The sequence below is a fragment of the Pteropus vampyrus genome, unplaced genomic scaffold (assembly GCF_000151845.1).
Source record: "Pteropus vampyrus isolate Shadow unplaced genomic scaffold, Pvam_2.0 Scaffold22, whole genome shotgun sequence".
NCBI lineage: Eukaryota > Metazoa > Chordata > Mammalia > Chiroptera > Pteropodidae > Pteropus > Pteropus vampyrus.
Window position 1 is genome coordinate 209,641 of NW_011888803.1, and position 14,487 is coordinate 224,127.

General features: G+C 34.1%; 1 pseudogene; it reads left to right on the forward strand.

The window, feature by feature from the left end:
- The first annotated feature begins 4,352 nt into the window (after window positions 1-4,352).
- On the forward strand, window positions 4,353-4,471 carry LOC111736800 (annotated as a pseudogene).
- Window positions 4,472-14,487: the final 10,016 nt, after the last annotated feature.

Sequence of the window (14,487 nt, forward strand, 5' to 3'; positions counted from 1 at the left end):
GGCCAACCACAGAAAAAGAACAGAAAATCCAAGAATGAACAGATGGGTTTTGATTAACTGTGTTTGTTTTAGGGTATAAGAAAAGTATTATTGCCTTTACCTTCATTTATTGCAGTCTGTTTTTAAGTATGTGTGTGTTTAATTTTTATATGATTTTTAATCTTATTAACTCCTTCTGAACGCCAATTTCTCTTTTCTAAAATATCAATATGTTTGAGTGTGTGCTCATCGAACAATATAGGTAGACATAGATATGGACATAGATTAGAAGTAGATACGAATATAGCTGTAGATATAAAATAACTTCTTGGCTTGTGGAAATGCTAGTTATGGCATATTTCTTAAATTTTACAATGAAATATTTTCTTTTAGGCAATTTCCTAACAGAAAAGTGAATATAAGGCATAGCATTTATTGGCACTTAGCAAAATTAAGATGTTAATACAAATAAATCCTCAGTGTGCTTTAAGACATAATATAAAGACTTCTTTTCCATTGCAGGAATGAATAAGGAGTGAATTGAGGCATTCCCATTTAAGCTAAAGTATAAAGTTTAGGTAAATCATCAGTTTGAAAATCCTATTTAAATGTCTACTGGCTTTATAGCTAATGTGCACTGGTAAACAGAAAATTCACAACAGTTTCGGATGAAATTTACTATTTCTCTCTGAGGCAATTTTTGGAAGTAAATCATTTGCCCAAGTCTCATCTTGGTTGTCAGTGGTGTTGGTGTTCCTCTCTGTTGTCCCTGAAGCCACGCAGTGCCCTGCAGCTACATTCATAAAAATAATTTTCCACTCTATGACTCCTCCCACAGTCACAAGAGCCAATGGCACATTCTGAAATACAGCACAAGTCATTAGCCTGAGGTACCAGTACCACGCTAACCCAGAATCTGGGTCAGCCTTGAAGAACCCACTCTAAATAATGACAGCCCTCATTCTTCCTGCCTCTGTCCTGATGTCCTATCCTGGTGTCCACCAAAACTAAAATGTTTTCACTCAGGAGAGCATAATCACACTGTAGTATGCATCAATTATGACAAGACACAAAAGTCCTAAACTTTATCTCTAATCTCTATTTGTCACATAACTAATGCTTTCCATGTGCCAAATTGTCATTTGTACCTTAGATACGTATCATAAAAAACACAGCGCCCATATATAGATATTCTCTTAATGTTTTTAAGCCATCTACTACCTATCAGTTCTCTGTAAGAAACTCCTAGTCACTGTTCTCAGTGGGATTCTCATATTATAACACAACACAGCTTCATAGGTAATTTTAAGTTTACTGAATATTTTCTGTTGATAGTGGTGGCACTGGTAGTGCTACAGCTTCTCTCTTCTTCTGTAACAAGTATACAACTGTCATTCTATGAATGGCAAGTTTTTGCTAAGATCTATACTATTTTCTATGATTTTTGTTACAGATTTCTAATCATTATAGTTTTTCATTTAGTGAGCTTATTAAAAATCTGTCAAAAAAATTAAAAAATAAAAAGTAAGTGTCCTTCCAGAGTGAGTTGAGTAATGACTCAAGCCCAAAGAGTCTGACTTATGAGTGCTATAGAGAAAGTCATTCATTAATTGAAGGTCAAAGGCCTGCAAGTTACTAAACATTAAATGGAGGCCAACAGAAGCATCAATTACAGGAAGTAAAAAAAAAAAAGTTGATACTAATGTGAAAGGTTTCTTTTTTGATAGTGAAAGTTGTGATGTCTCTTTTACGTTATCTAAAAGCCAATGTTCAGAAAAGAGATAAATATTAAATGAACAACATAGAAAAGAGCAAGGTGACATCCAATTTACAAGTGTATCACGGTTCCAAAACTCCAGAAGCATACCTGTTGTGTAGTTCTGAGAAATGATTATCCCTTCAAGCACTGGTAGACATGGCAGCAATGCCCTGCTCGCATAAGCCAATCTAAACTACAGTGTAGCTGAAGTAACAACACAGACCTAGCAATTCTATTTCTCATACACTTAGCCATTTGTAACACACTTCTGAATTTCAATTTGTGAACAAAATAAAAACCAGTGTTTATTCAGCATATATGCACTACTTCTCAGGCACCACATCAATTTAATCTTTACCTCGGGTGTATGAGGTAATTATTGTTATTCTCTTTCACAGGAAGCAAACAGGCCTAAAAAACTAATCTGCCCCAGGCACGAGTACGTTAATCACACCGTTTATGTGCATAAAAGAAAATGTCGTTTAAGTTGGTCATTCCCCAGTTTTCATACTGAAGGAGCAATTGCAACTCACACTTAGAAGGCAGAAGCTCTGGACTCAATTCCTGTAACACACTCAAGGCGTGGGGTCTTGTCAGGAATCACCCATGTAGTACAATGTATTTGCAGCCTTCAGGAGCTTATATAGATTTAGACACATTCTCAGGCTCTTTTTAAAGAGTCTTGTTAGATCTTTAGATCCTATTTTTAATAACCCTTTTAATCTTTTTCAAATACTCAGCCAAAGATCAAAGCTGCTGCTTAGCTTTTAGCTACACATTCTATATCTTCCATTTTAATTTGTACTTATGCAACCTTTTATTTTTTTCATAGCAAGAAACATATTTCCCTTTATGAAAGAATAAAATTTGCCTTTAAGAAAAATAGCATTCATTTTCAATAATCATTTACTAAGTAACTACCTTTTTGAAAGTTAAAGACTAAGCCCGAGTCGGGTAAAAACGGTGGATAAGACCTGGTCTGTGTCTGCCAAGGACTTAAAATCTAATTGTGGACACAGAAATTTAGGAATCAGGGTCAAAATTTAAAGTGGAGCCTCTCACTGTTTCTCTCCAGGGAACAACTTCTGATACCAAGTTGCTTCTCTAGGAGCAAGTTCTGACTTCTCAATATGAGAGAAGGGGCTGAAAACAATGATCCGCTCAGATAAATGTTAAAGATTCTGGTTCTAGCAATAACTCTTAAGATAGAGGGGGCAATGCAGGAGAAAAGGGGCAGTTTCAGAATTGATTTGAATATGCATGGGGATGTGCTTTTACAAACCGCATAGCCCTGCTCACCACACTTTCTCCGGAATCACTGCTATAGCAAGTCCCCAGGCATAGAAGAGAGGACATCAAGCATATCAGCGGTCTTGAGACAGGAAAACTTTGAGAATCACAATGTCCAACATGCTGCAGTTTTTCGGGTGCAGCTCCTAATGACACCACAGTGTATGTCCATTTTTCTATTTGTCCTTATTTAATATTGAACAAATAATATTTTACACAAAAGTCCAGATCAAGAGGGACTTAATTTAAGTAGGTGATTTACCTTTGTCACTCATTAAGATTAGAGGCTGTTTCTTCAGAAGAAGGCCTGAATCACCTCAAAGTTGAGTTGCTTAGAAAGCAGTCTGTGATAAAAAAAAGTATGAAGATGGTTACCTAAAGCAAATGATTTTGACTTATTAAAAACAAGCCTTTTGGGAATACTCCAATAACCTACTATGGTTGTGCTTCCTAGAAACCCAGAGGATTAGCCTAATTCTCTTCTAACATAAAATACTGCTGGTATCTACCCTCTTTTGAGAAGACTTCATTCTCTTCTTTACTGCTAAAATAAAATTCCCAATGCCACAGCCTGCTCAGTCTATCTCAGTCCTTATTTTTATTATCTACTCTCACACTTCACATCCACCTGTGAAATGCATCCCTAACCAGTTGACGTGTCTATCTTTTCCTCATCCATATGCATCCTTTCTTCAGCACTCACATTTATGTTTTTATATTTAGCTGCCACATTGATCAACAAATTGATTGTGGTAGATAGCATTTTTCTTTTGAGTTCAGCTTTTTTTTCTCTTTATAGGGAGAAGTTTGTTTTTTTTTTTAAATGATTATATAATACATAACTCGTAAAAATTTGTTACAGAAAAGCATTTCTAAAATGAAAGGAAAAAACAACTTAATTTTACCACACAGAAATCAGTATTAAATTTTGTTATTTTTTTCCTATTAGTCCTTTTTCTATGTATGTATGTTTTTCAACTTTTCATTTCAAAATAATTTTAGACTTACAGAAAAATTGCAAAAATAGTACAGAGAGTTCCTATATGCCTTTAATCCAGCTTCTCCTACTGATAACATCTTCCATTACTATGGTATAATTATTGAAATCCTCTACGTATATTTTGACAAGGTTGAAGTCATACCTTTTGTTCATTGCCTCTTATATTTAATATGATAGCATAAGCATTTCTATTATTTAGAAACTTTCAAAAACACTAATTTATTGTCCAAGTAATGTCATACTGTATCAATGCATGCTTTTAAAACTATTTCCACACTGTTGAATATTTAGATTGCTTGAAATTTTTTTCTATTAAAAATCCTCGTCTATGGCCATACTACCCTGAACAAGCCCGATCCCATTTTATCTCGGAAGCTGAACAGGGTCGGGCCTGGTTAGTACTTGGATGGGAGACCACCTAGGAAGACTAGGTGGTGTAGGCATAAAAAATAAAAAAATAAGGGCTTGTAAGCGACAAGGTCCTTGCAATCTGTGAGGTAAACCAAGGGTTGCCTCGCCTAAAAAAAAAAAAAAATCCTCATCAACACTTACTAATTTTATAAGTCAAAAATGTTCTCTCATTTTAAATAGCTTTTTAGTTATTACTGAAGGTAAACACTTTAAATGCTTATTAATCATTTTTATTTCATCTTTTGAAAATTATTTACCTGGGCTCTTTGATCATGTACTTACGGGTATCTAAATGTATTACTTAACAATTTTTGTAAAGCTTACATATTAAGAATATTAAGCTTTGGACTCAAAGATTTCAAATATTTTTCATTGTTTGGTGATTATGTTTTAATTATTTGCTTCATTTTCATTTTGATAATCCTAAACAACATTGCCAATTGAAAACACCTCTTTTGTAATAGCAATTTGTAATTGAAAGACATTTTCATAAAATAAGACTTTCATCCACTAACTTAGCCTTTCTCAAACTGAGATCCACCCACCTCTAAGCATCTGAAGATGTGATTATTGGGAATTAAGGGAATTTTTTTCTTTAAAAAGGATCCTTATGTTATTTAAATTCGACAAAAACTGCAATAGGTACAAAGGTCAAAAAAGGAAAACCAAGTTATAATAAGATGCCACATCATACAAAATAAAGTTTATCAGAGGTTCAGTTTGTATTATATGTTCTCTAGTGTTAATTATATCGTATTGTTTTAATGTCTTATAAATATTCATAACTAAACTATAACTAAACTAAAAAATAATTATTTTATTATTACAAACTGAAAATCAGAAATCTATATTACACTTCAGCAATTCCAAATTACTTGAGTCCCCAAACGGCCCAAGCTTTCTTATATCTCCTGCCTCTGCCCTTACTACTCCCTTTGCCTGGAATCTGTCTTGCTCCATCCCTCCATCCCCACCAAGTGGAAAACTCCTGGGCCTCATGGTCATTCCCCTGAATCATGTCACCCCTTCCTCTGCAATATCATCTTCATTATTGAGTTCGCCCCTAACTTCTTCTGTTTACTTTCACTGTTGCATATTAAATTTGTTTTTATAGCTGTCCCCCATCCCCAAATGTCAGTAAACTGAGAACTGGAGACTCAGTCATCGCTGTAGCCCCAGTGCCTAGCAAAGTTCCTGACATCTAATAGGAGCCCCATTATGTTTATAAAATGAACTGAGTTATCCATATAAGGTAAAAATCTTCTGGGAGAGTTATAAGAAACTTGACCTTGTTTGCTGAACTATACTGATAAATAATACTGCAAGTTTATGTACCAACTCTGCCATCAGTTCTGTCTCAGAGTCCACAGTTTTACTATCAAATGCTTTCTATTCAGTGACAGTGAGTCAGGCAGAGAAGAATATATTTCTCAGGCAGGTGATTAATAATTACTCTTATTTTTATTTAACTTTTTAATGTTGAAGTAATTTCAAACTTAAAGAAGAGCTGGAAAATTAGAAGAAAGAACTGTTGTATACCCTTCGATCAGATTCATCATTTGTTATCATTTTGCTATATCTGATTTCTCTTTCTTTACATACACATACCACAAAATATTTTTCCTGAATCATTTGAGAGTTATTTACAGAATTATGCCCTCTATTCCTACATAATTCAGTGTTCATTTCCTAAAAACAAGGGCATTCTCTCATGTAGCCATAGTGCATTTATCAAATCCATGAATATAACATTTATACAATATTTTTATCTAATACACAGTCTATTTCACTTTTTTACAATTGTTTCAATAATATCCTTTACACGTTATTTTTTTCTGATTCAGACACAAAATCACACATTACAGATAGCTGGCATGTCTTGTTGGTCTTCTTCATCTAGAACAGCCCACAGTTCGTTTTTCATGACATTGAAATTTTTCAAAAGTGCCTTTGGATTTGTCTGATGTTTCCACATGATTAGATTCGGGTTATGCATTTTTGGCAGGAACACTATTTTGTGACTTTCTGAGCACATCACATCAGGAATTAAATCTCAGTTTATCACATCATTGGTGACATTAATTTTGATAACTCAATAAGGTGGTGTTAGTCAGGTTTTTCCACTGTAAAGTTGCCATTTCTCACTTTATAATTAATAAATAGTCTCTAGGGAGATGTTTTGATAATATATAAATATTCTGTTCCTCTTCAACTTCTAGCATCCATTCCAATTATTAGTTGATGTAACCCTTCTTTTTTCTGAAAGTTTTTCTCTTAGATTTGTATTTTTATTCCTTATAAGGATGTCCAAATTAAAGCCTTTCAAAAGTTATTTTTAAATCTATTTTGAAAATTAGATCACATTTATTTAATTTTGCATTTTCAATATTACATGTTAAGAAGCTGACATTCCATTTTGCTCCATATAACCATTTTTCTACTTCCTAAAACTTTGTATGAAATTTCCATGTCTCGTTTTAAGCTTTTAATTATAATCCACTACTACACTCCCAATCCTGTCTTGCTGCGCCTAAGTCCACAATTGGCTATGATCTGAGACATATTAACAGAGAGAGAGATCTGATTGGCTGAAAATAATATTCAGCTCCCTTAGGCGGACAGGTATAGTCCTTGACGGAGAAGGCACATTGGGTTCCAATAAGTATATGGCAATTTCCTTATTAAAAGCATCCAACTCGCTTTCTTTTAATTTCATACTTCTTTGACATCCTCCTGTCCTTAATTTCATTTCTTGAGCTTCCTTTCCTACAGGGAATAAAATATGCTGACAAGCTGACATGACTATTCTAGTCTACTTGGCAGTTAATTTCCTCATAGAGACTTGTAAATTGATGTTCTGGTTTATAATCAGACTCTTGTAAATTTGGGTAGGAGGAATCAATTTGTCTGGGCCTGTTAACCTCTAGGTGTCCATGTAATAACGCAGTTTCTGAACCTAAAAGCTGTGTGTCAGACTCTGGACTAAGAAATGACACATACACTATGACACCAGTATGATACAGACATTCAGATTTAACATTACAATACTTCACAGAGTCATTGTGAATATTAAATGAGTTAATATATATTAAAGTGCCTGAAACATGTTAGACTCTCCATTAACATTAATTTATTTTTTTTTATTTTTTAAACAATATGAAAACTCAACAGGGGGATAAAATCCAAGTTTGAAAACTTTCCAGATGAACTGAAATGATCCTAAATCTTTTTTTCCTCTCCATTCTAAACTAACCTTCCCTCTTTCAATGAGTTTCCTTTTTAGTGTTTTCTCATTTATACAATTATCTTTTGCCATTGGCTATCTTCAGTTTATCATTCAGTATTGCTTAGAGAGAGGATTCATACAAATAAAAATAATACCTAAAAATAACTTTATATATTCTGAGAAGTTATTTACGAGCTCTGTGATCTTGGGCAAGTCACTTAACCTTTCTACATGATTGTGTCATTAGTCAATAACTATGCTTCACCAGCCCATCCTATAATGTCTCTTGGTGTCCCTTCCATTTCTAATATCTATAAACTATTTTACTACTGAATCCTCAGAACTTAGCATAAAGTAAGTGTTATAGACATTTATGTGAATGATTGGATGGATGTATTTTAAGACTGTATCTTGCTCACAAATCTCATAAATAAGCTCAATTTTTACAATAAAGAAAATGGAAATCAGTCACCAACTTGCTATCCATAAAGTTCAAAGTTCTTGCTTAAAGAAACATGACTGGCAAAAAAATTCATTCACTGATAGTAAAGAACAGATACTAATGTAGGCTTTCTGTATGCTAACCTCAAAACCCTTACGATGGATGAGTGAGTGGGTGAACTGATGGATCAATTGATAAAATACTTTATAAATACAACAAAAAAATAACTTTGCTAACATTTTTAAAGCATAAATTCCTGGCCAAGTTTTTCCATTTGGGCTTTATTCCCTACTTCTAAATGTTCAGAAAACCTTGTTCACAATAACTAATTTGACACATCTATTCCTCTGGAATTTCTTTCACTTTTAAGAAATGATGACACGTTTCAATATTGATTATAATCACAATACATAAGAGGAGCTTCCATTGTGGCTCTTTAGTTTTATAGTAGCATATTTACTTTTTAGAAATTATCTTTAGTTTTTTATCTTAGCCATTAGGCATTTGTGACTATAAAATAATTATTATAACTTTCCCATAGCTTTCATGTTTGTTAAACAATTTAACGAATTGGGGGATTTTTAAAAATTCAATTTCAATCTATTACTGCTAGCATATAGCAGAAACCAGGACAACAGTTTGAAAATTAACATACCAAGTCAAGAATGGAAAAACTTAAGCTTATAGAAAAAGTTTTGTTATCTTTTCTACTAAACATCACATTTCCAGAAAAAGAGTTAGAATTACATTTCTATTTAATTTCTTTCTTTATATATAATCACTGTATCCTAAATGATATTATTTGCATTTCTAGACTTCAGTTCCTCTCAATTCAATGTAGTTCAGTTTAATGAACATTATAGACTACCTGCTGGGAGCCAGCCACAATACCAGGTTCTTAGGAGTGAAAGATTAATAAGACATTTTCTAACTCTCGTGAAGTTCATAGCTTAATTAGTACATTGTTTTGTTTGTTTGTTTGTTTGTTTGCCTTTCAAAGCCTCTGCCCTCATTCTCATTTCAATCAGAATTGCTCTACTTTTACAGATTTTATATTTCGGAGTTTGATATAAAGTATTACCACTATAAGACATTTGAAAAATCACTGGTCTGGAGGAAACAATAGACATTTAAATAATTGCAATATAGTGTTATAGAGGTGATAAATGTATTGTCTTAGCCTGGGTTCCCTAGAATACAGAGCCTAAGACAAAGGAGTGTGATTTCATGGAATAAGAGTTAGAGAAGAGGGAGCAAAGCAGGGAAGAGAGAAGAGTCAAAAAAAGATTCGTCATTGAATGGCTGGATATTCAGTCTTATAGTCTGATAATGTCCAACGGAAAGAAAGCAAAAAGTGTATATCCATTACTCTGCTCTTCATTGGTCAAGGGCATCCCCTCAGGGCATTAAACTCCCATCATTTCTGGGTTTCACATGCTTGAAGCTGAGCAAAAACTCAGGAGTGTCCCATGCTACTTCATCATCCAGTAAAGAATTCCTGGGGGGTGGAGTGGGAGGGGGAGAGATAAACTGCACAGGCCTGAGGCAGGTCACTTTTAGGTTGTGCCTGCATAAAGATGGATGGCACCTTCACAGAAATGGTCATCGTGGTTCTAGTTGGAATAAGAAATAAGGCCAGGAATATTTGAAGTGGTTCACAGGAGCGTCTGATACAAGTACACATAAGGCAACTAAGTAGAACAGAGTAGAGAATTCTGCCTGGAGGAGAGAAGTCAAGAAAAGTTTCACAGACATAAAATTCTTCAGAAAAATTCTTAAAATGCGTAAAGGGATGGGTATTTCAGACAGAAAAAAATGTGTGTGTATATATGTGTGTGTGTGTGTGTATATATGTGTGTGTGTATGTGTATATATATTTATCTATATGATGTATAGGTTTGAAATGCCAAGATGTATTTGAAGAATTGTAAGAAAATCAGTATTCCTGGAGTTGAAGTGGCAGTAGATAAGGTTAGAGATGTGACAAGGCCCTAAACATAATGAATTTGATAAGCCATGTTAGTACCAGAAAAAATAGACAGTCATTTGAATGTTTTTAAACAAAAAAAATTAATTCAGGAGAGGGTATACATGGAAAAACACTGATTAACTTTATTATACTTGTGAAGTGAGAAGTGGGATGTGTGAAAAGGAAGTAGAAAATACAAAAAGGTAGACTATTACCTTTAGATAGATTATGCTATGTTAAAGATACATATTCTAAGTCCTAGATCAACCACTAAAAAGTAAAAATAAAAGATATAGCTAAGAAAGCAATAGAGCAAATAAAATGGAACACAAAAAATATTCGATCAACCCAAAAGTTACAAGAAAAGAGTAACAAAGGAAAAAAACACAAGGATCAGAACAAACAATATAAAAAATAGCAAGATAGTATACTTAATCCCAAACATTTTATTAGAAATCATTAGAGGTAGTGGATATATTATCTTAATTGTGGTGATGGTTTGAAACTTTTTCTGACCTTTCTCCCTCCAGGCAGAAGAAATCATACTGTATTCTGTTCTATGTTGGTGCCTTATACTGGTTTCACAGGTAATGCATATGTCAAAATTAACAAAGTGATCACTTTAAATATGTGCAGTTTACTGTGGTCAATTATACCTTAACAAAATTGTCCTAAAAACAATCTTGGGAGATGAGGCAGGTATAATGTTATAACTGCATGATCTGTATTACAACATAAATTTCTGACACTAAATATAATGAAGAAAATATTTAAGTTGGAATATTGATATGGGCTATTCCTTATTAAGTGTTTACTCTGGGCCAGGTACTTTCCTATGCCTCTTACATCATTTCATTTCACTCTCACATCAACCCTATGATGTAGGTGATATTAATATTCCCAAGTTATAAGTGAGGAAACTGAGTTAGAAAAGTGTTCAACTGTAAGTAACATAATAATCAACTTCAATGGCTTAAACAAGAAACGATTGCTGTTATTAAAAACAAACAAAAAAGACAATTCAGCTATGTTTTAGCTGCTCAGCATTATGGACAGACAGGAGGCTCTTTTCCTTTCTGCTCCACCAAGCATGGCATGCTTATTATTTCATAGTTACATGGTAGCTGCTGTACCTTCAGGTATTATAGGACTCAAGGCAAGAAAAATAGAGGAAAAAGTGAAGGAGAAAAGAGTCATACTAGCTGAATCTCCTAGCTTCTCCAGGAGCCAACAGGTTTTTGTTTATTTATCACGGACCAGATTGTCTCACATGGCTTCCTCTAACTAGAAGATGCTAGGAAGAAGGGGATTGTAGATGGAGGCCGGAAGAGCAAACCAGGAATTTCTATCACAGCTACTAACAAGTGGAGTCAAGATTTGATCTATATTTATTTCCCAAACTTGTTAACTTTGATGCTATATGAATAAAGTTTTCCATAAATTATTCCAAAAGGCAACTTAATATGCCAAGCAAGGGGAAGAAATTTCATCCTGAGAAACATGGACTTGATATGATTGTCACAGGAAACATGTAGGTATTTGTTAAGTGACTCTAGTTTCTTATCTTTTGAGAGAGCAAGCATAATTTAGGAAAAAGTTCTACTTTTCCTTAGAGCAGAAGGAATGAGTACGGGGAAGGGAGGGGTGGGAAATGGTGACCTATAGCTAAATTTCACACATATTCTATCCTATAGCTTTGCCTATCATCTACCCTATGAATTAATACCAGTTCTTGCATGTCTCATACTCAGAAAGTTCTCTAGTGTTCTGTCAGGGTAATTTTCATGATCTACAAATGCTATCTGATTGTGTAGATGAGGCAAGATAGGTAGAATATCATCTGTAGGAAAATAAATTTTTTAAATGAGGAAAGAAAAATAACATGGTTCACATTTAGAAGGTTTAAATGTTTTCACAATGAATGAAATGAAAACCACACTCTATTCATCTTCAGCTATGAGGTCAAGCCCGCACACACATTTTATGTACACAGGGTGTGCTCAGCACTCTGGGCCATCAGGATGAATGTCATTCACTTGCTGAAGAATTCAGTAGATGAGAAAAACATAAAAATATTTTTCAAGTATAAAATATGATGTTACTTATGAATCTATGAATACACAATTTTTGTCAATGAGTCAAACATTAAGAATTCATTTTCAGTCTAAATTATTAACATTTCATTATATATTAGCCCACTCCAAAAACATATGGACAAATTCAGCAACCATTTACTGAGCACTAAAATGAGCCATGCAACGTGCTAGTTTCCGAAATGAAGTAAAGCATAGTCCCTGTCCTCAAAAAATTTTTCACAATCTAATAATGACAATTTGATAAGTGCTATAGTAGATGTACATAATTGGCACAGCCAAAGTACTTCTAATTCTAGTTTGTTTTCTTCACATTTTCACTTTTGTTATTTCTTAAGCAATAACAGGAATATAGTTGAGCAAGATGCTCAAGTAATAGCAAGAGCACTATAGAGTTTACACCTGAGAGATTTTAGAAACATACTATCTAAAATTTTTGTCACTCGATAAAATGTAACACAAATTTTCAAATTCTTTGCCAAAGATGAAGTGCGTTGGTTTGAGAGATATCATTTATTTTCTGGAGATTTCAGACTGCTGCCTGGAAACTAGCACAGATATTGCATTATACTAAAACCAACAGAAGTGGGTATTCAAGACAAGCACAGTTCATTGCCCTCTGTCATCTAGGAGCACAGCAGCTGCACACTGTTTATTTGCCATTCCACTCAGAGAAAAAGAAACATTCACATATAAACACTGCCTTAATACTGCTGTGGTCGGCTAGCTGTTTTTTAAAAAGAAAAAACATGTAAACACTGCCGTAATACTGTTGGTAGGCTAGCTGTTTTTTAAAAAGATCATATTCAGAGAATCCCCAAACTTTCATACAGAACTACAGGACATAAACTATATATAATTCTCTATTATCATCGATTTTGTGAGATTCTGATGTAGAGCTTGAGGCTTCAATATTGACTCATTTTCATAAAACTAACACTGTCTGATCCAAGAAGAACACATTCATGTGAAATAGCAAACTTATCCAAAGAGAAGAAAAGTGTAGAGTGATTTCAGTCACACATCCCCCTAATATCAACAAAATATAAAATTGATCATGATGATAATTGAAAAAAACTCATAATCTCACTGATACTCAAGATTCCCAGAGGAAGTCAGTGTATAAACACTTACTGACATGTATACACTGACTTACTCACAAGAAGCCTGTTGTCTACTGAGAAGAAAAGTCTCATGAACACAAAGCCATGAGAAAATAAGAATGTCAAATTAAACTCTATAGAGTATTAGAAACTATAGCAAATAAACCATTCCCAATAAGTATTAATTGTCTGGCTCAAATAAGTATAATAGGAAATTGTGATGAGCGGTCAAGGAAAAGGAAGCAGAACTGAAATAGGGTGTTAAATGATGGACAGAATATGAATAAGGGCAGAACAGACTAAATGTTAGGAAACACACAAGCAACAGCACAGAGCTGGGAATGCACACAGGTTGTAGGAGTTGTCTGGGTCACAAAAAGGACAGTTCCTTCTTTCATAGTCATTTAGCACCAAGCACTGGGTATAATAATATTGGACAGTTAAGTTTTGAGCAGTGAGTACTATAATGAGAAGTTTGAATCTGATCTAGTGGACAATAGTGATAGTGAACCACCGAAAGTAGTAAAGAATCAAATACAGATGAAGACACCTAAAATAGCAGGTCTCAAGTTTGAGGAGAAAGCTGTGAGCAAGATGCTAAAGCCTTGATAGGCATGGGAGAGTAACCAAAATGTCAGTAAATTATAATAAACAGAAAAGATAGGGAGTGATTTCCAGAAAGCATACAACTCAATTGAAATTTGGAGGACCTATGATACACAGAGCATGACAGATGAGTAGCACCCACTCCAAGAAGCTCCATGGGAAAGTATCCTTTTGGAAGAACTAGTTTTCTAAAACATCAGGAAAATAGGTAGAGGAAACATTTTATGGAATGGGGAGGTGGAGATGCTGGTTGTGGGATTTCAGGAAAATTAAATGAAGTAATTAACATAAAGTAGATGACATATAAGTGATTAAATGGCACATCTAGGGTTAGTGTTAAAACCACTGACACACTCTTACAGGGAAGTTCTCATAAAAAAACCTCTTTGCATTACCATCCATACATCTACCGAGCAGATAGATCAGGCCACTTGAAATCACAGTAATTTCATGAACATTTAGCTCTTTATTACTAAATATCCTCTCAAATACAATAAAGTTATTCATGATGATTCATGATGTAACTTCAGAAAAGTTGCCAATCCCTGGACTTACTCATCCTTAGCACTTGCATAGTGCTTAGCACAGAGTAGGTGTTTATTGACAACA